This window comes from Penaeus monodon, chromosome 40 (genome assembly GCF_015228065.2).
Source record: "Penaeus monodon isolate SGIC_2016 chromosome 40, NSTDA_Pmon_1, whole genome shotgun sequence".
Taxonomy (NCBI): Eukaryota; Metazoa; Arthropoda; class Malacostraca; order Decapoda; family Penaeidae; genus Penaeus; species Penaeus monodon.
Window position 1 is genome coordinate 18451721 of NC_051425.1, and position 5000 is coordinate 18456720.

The following is a 5000-nucleotide window of genomic DNA, read 5'->3' on the forward strand; positions in this document are numbered from 1 at the left end:
CTATCTATCTATCAGTCAATCAATCAATCAATTAATCAATCTATCTTCTATCTATCTATCTATCTATCCATCTATCTATCTATCACTATCTCTATATCTATCTCTCTATTTATCTCTATCTTTATCTCCCTCTCTTTCTATTTCTCTAGAAGTTATCCAGATTGTTCGTGTGTTATTGAGGAATAATATCTGAGGGTATTATACAAAAAAAATCTTATACATGAAAGTCTGAATTGTGGAACTGATCCTTTTCATTCGAGCCTTGCGCAATGACGTGATATCCAAAATGAACAAAAGAGCACAATTTATGCGTCTACAGAGAAAAAAAAAAAATATTGACGTAACTTTATCGAAAGATGAAACAAAAGGTTACTGGCCATTCTTTCAATAAACTTTTACTCCTGTATGATGTTTTCTTACATCGTATCAATACGTAGTGTAGTCTACCATTTATATGAATTAATAAAGAAAAATCAAGTAGTTTAAGACTCTTAATGCGGGATATACTTCTAAATGTAAGTAATTTTAAAAATTGTGTAATTACTAAGTTTTACTCACGATTCGTAAATTTGTTTCATCATATCCTTTATTTCAAGACATATATATATATATATATATATATATATATATATATATATATATATATATATATATATATATATATTAAATCCAATGTTCGCGGATGGCATGAACAATTTGCCATATCCACTGTAAATTGTGTTTACATATAGATGGCTCCAATGTCAAGAGAATACAAGATTATTCCACCATCAGTTCGCGCGGGTGATGACGTCACCTGCAGTAGAGTCGGAGAATACAGACGTAAAATAATTCACTAGCGTAAAGGAAATTTTAATCGCCATTCAGGCGCGCGTGTTTAAGAAGGAAAGCATGAGTGCAACAAGTTAATAAGTACTGTAAATAAGGACAGATACTACTAGCGAGCTGATTTTCACTGGAGTGGCTCGAGAAACTGGTCGTGCTCTCGTACCCCAGGCCTGTAGCGCGATAATTGACGACGCTTACATAGTTCGAGTAGAATGTTAAGAAATATATTTCATTATGGATTCTACCATAAGAGCTTTTATGTTCATGAAATGCTAATTGACTTGTTTTTTATAACATTAAGTTAAGGCTACACTTTTTTTTTTTTTTTTAGCGTGGAAAAGCATAAACTTTTTAAAATTCCTGACGTTTTCCGTGTTTTTATTATTATTATCATTATCATTATCATTATCATTATCATTATCATTTTCATTATCATTATCATTATTATTATTATTATAATTATTATTATTATTATTATTATTATCATTATTATTATTATTCATGCCGAAAGAAAAACATGTAATTTTCCCGTTTTTTATATATTCCGACTGGAAAGTCATGACAGGCCACTCTGCCATTGTCTACACTGCATACCTATCTGCCGGGCATACCTCATGACATCTGCCAGTTGTCAAGCCAATGCTCAGAATTTCCACTGGGTTCAAACAACAATTACTCCAGGCTATTGGGGAAGGTCCTTGAACCATATCCTTTCATATACCCCTAGTGTTTTAGAACCTTTGGATACGATGACTCAGCCAGAATGTAATAAGGTCAGTCTAATCTCTCCAACTCGAGCCATATGGTTAAAGAAACTCCAGGAACACTTGGTAAATAAATAAATAAATAAATAATAATAATAGTTTCATTTTTCCCGCCTTCATTTTTCGGCACTCAGAAGATGAACTAAAAATGAAACTGTTATTTGGACCTTTTTTTTCTCTCTACCTCCTACATCATATATTCGGTAGTTCTGCCCGTTATGCACGAAAAAAAATTGGTGTGGCCTAATCATAGGATGTTCAATGTATAAGAAACATGAGACATTGCGTCTTGACTCATAAGCCTAGCTGTTGGACTAATAACGAAAAAAAATACTGTATAAAGATAAAAAGGATTACTGTTATAAATACTAACATTACAAAAAGCCGTAGTAATAGTGTTCCAACACGAAATTTAGAACACAAAAATCTCGTGCGGGTCATTGTTTACATTTGGGCGTCACCATAACGATAGAGACCATTCAGTTCAAGCGTGTGCCGTATTGTCCAACTTACCACAGGGATAAAAAGGCCATGTATTCTATTGGCCTTGGGTGGCTCCATAAGTGCCTAGTCACCGATGGGTCAATTGTTGGTCCTATCTGTCTCACCTATTTACAAGTTTCTCTGTTTTTTCTCAAAATATGATTTTCAATATTTTATTGTCATTAGTATTTTAATGACAATGTTTAAATCATAATGTCAACAATAATAACATGTCGATATCAATACCACCTAGAAAAAAAAAATCTTTAGAAAAACTACAATGGACATACCATGAAACCACGACCGATGTGTTAATATATGAATAGGTAGAAAAAAAAAAGTAAAAAAAATATAATAATAATAAAAGTGATAATAATGATGAATAAAAACAAGAAAATGGAAGTTTATCAGAGTAAGAAACAACAGCTTCTAAATCATCTTAGTTTTCATATCTAGAAGGATTTTGAAACTAGTGTTCTATTTTTTCATTCAACTTTGATAGACAGTTTTGCTATTTATATTTACCGATAAAGATTTCCAATCGGCGTGATGAATATATTTTGATCTGTTATCAGAGCTCTCAAATTTAGTAATCTTAAGGCAGTTGTTCTCAAAAACTTTTCGGTATTATAGTATTGTCTCCAACCCGTGTTCTTCTTCATATATGTGAAATCAAATGAAATGAAAATATTGGGATACTTCCCTTTTGATTATTTGTATGTAAGAAACTTTAATCAAGAAATCAAGAAGTTGGACATTATTCCCTTGACAAAAACGAAAATCAAACCAATGTTTCAGTTACTTCAAACATTTTTCTTTTTTCTTTTTTTTTGTACAAAACAGACACCATTGCTTCAATAGTAATAGGAAACATGGTATCGTTTGTCCTTTAATAAAATATCAGTACGAGTCTGTCGAGGACACTTCATATCTTACATTGGCACCCGCCTCTTTCAACTTTCCTGGCCTTGGTGTTCATACGATTTAAAACCGAAAAAAATACAGAAACCAGCGGTAATTCATCAACATTAAATATTTTATCATTTATATTATTATCATTTTCATTATTGTTATTATTGTTGTTATTTATTATCATTATCATTATCATTATCATTATTTTTTATTATTATTATTATTATTACTATTGTTGTTATTATTAATATTATTATCAATTTAGACATTCATTGATTCATTTATTCATACATATATCATTTTTATTCATCACTCTACCTGAAGAAGCTACTACTTTAAGAAAGTAATTTTTACCCCCTAAATTCGGTTTCATTGCTACTGCAATAAATACCCCCTGTTCTTTATCACAATATCGTTTCAAAGGATTGATCTATTTGTCAATACAAGTTCGAATGGAGATTATCTCTTTCGCCGATCTATCAGGAAGCAGTTCATATTCTATCTTATCGAAATATGGATTAATTGAAATTCTTGGACCTTGCAACATGGATAGAGGAAAATCTAAAGATATCCCAAACAGCAACTGCAGAAGCGGAAAATTCGTTGTCGGGAGATGTAATAATACTGACATCTCCTGTGGGATAGGAAATCATAAATCGCATCCGTAAGATTGCGTCATCGTATTGGAAAACCAGAAGCGAAATCAAATCAAAGAACTCGTGAAAAGGGTTATTATATACTTAAAGTTATCTTCGCTGGCCAAACAAACGGTAACTTTTCATAATGAGTTTAAGGTTTAAAAAAGTTTTAAAAAATATCGATGTGTCTCGTTTTTTCTTCTTTCTTTCTTTCTTTATTGTTTTTTTTCTTAATTTTTTTTCTTTATTTTTTCTTTGTTATTTTTTTCTTTACTTGTTATTTTTTTATCTATTTATTTTTTTCTCTTTACTTTTTCTTCCAGAAACGACAAAGGAAAATAATAACGATCGCTAGTCGTTATAAGGCCCCTAAAATATCATTAAAATAGAGCGTATTGACAAAAGAGACCTAGGAATAGCATAGATCCAAGAAACAGAAGACGGCGGCGACAGCAACGCAGCAGTATTATATTTTAATAACAGGGGAGAACAGGACGCAAGCCCTCAGGAGATCCGGGTTTAAAAATAACGTATTTGTAATAAGGAATTATATCTCCTTGGTGGATAAGTCACATCGGGTATTTATGGTAACTTGTCCCTGTTGAGAATAATGGCCGTGTCTTCAACCAAAGGGGCTTTCAATTTATACTGTAACTGATGCAAAGGTATTAGGAAGACTGATTACAACGAGAAGAGGAGGATGTGTTCCTGTACCCTTTGTTCCTATATTCCTTCGTCATATCTCTCTTGCTCTCTCCAAATATAGATGAAATGAGTACGAAAAGATGCATATATATGTAGCTTTTTGGTTTCGTGTCTGTTAAGCAAGATGGTATAACCGTGTAAGATAAACCTCTGCTGATTAAAATACAGAACTTGAAGATGGAAATAAAAGTTTAAAAGAAAATTAATAAAAGTAAAGATGTGAATTTTCATTATCCATCTTCAAGTTCAATTTTTTCAACAGTATGCAATATTTCAACAGGTGGTTAGAGGAGAGAAGGGGAGATAGGGGAGGGAGGGAGCACAGAGACAGGGACAGAGAGAAGGAGGCAGAAAAGGAAGAAAGAAGAAAGAAACAGAGAAAGAGACAGAAAAAGGAAGAAAGAAAAAAGACACAGAAAGAGAAAGAAAACAAGAGACAGAAAGATAGAAAAAAAGAAACAGACAGAAACCGAGAAAGAAAAAGGTAAACATAGAAAAAAAAAAAGTAACAGAGAAAATAAAAAGTATGGAGCAGGAAAAAGTGAGGGTCAGTCTCCTTGACCCAGCAATGCAATGGCCATTATTATTATCATTATTATTACTGCTATTATCATTATCATCATCTTTATTGCTATTTATATTATTATTTTTGTTATTATCATTGTTATTA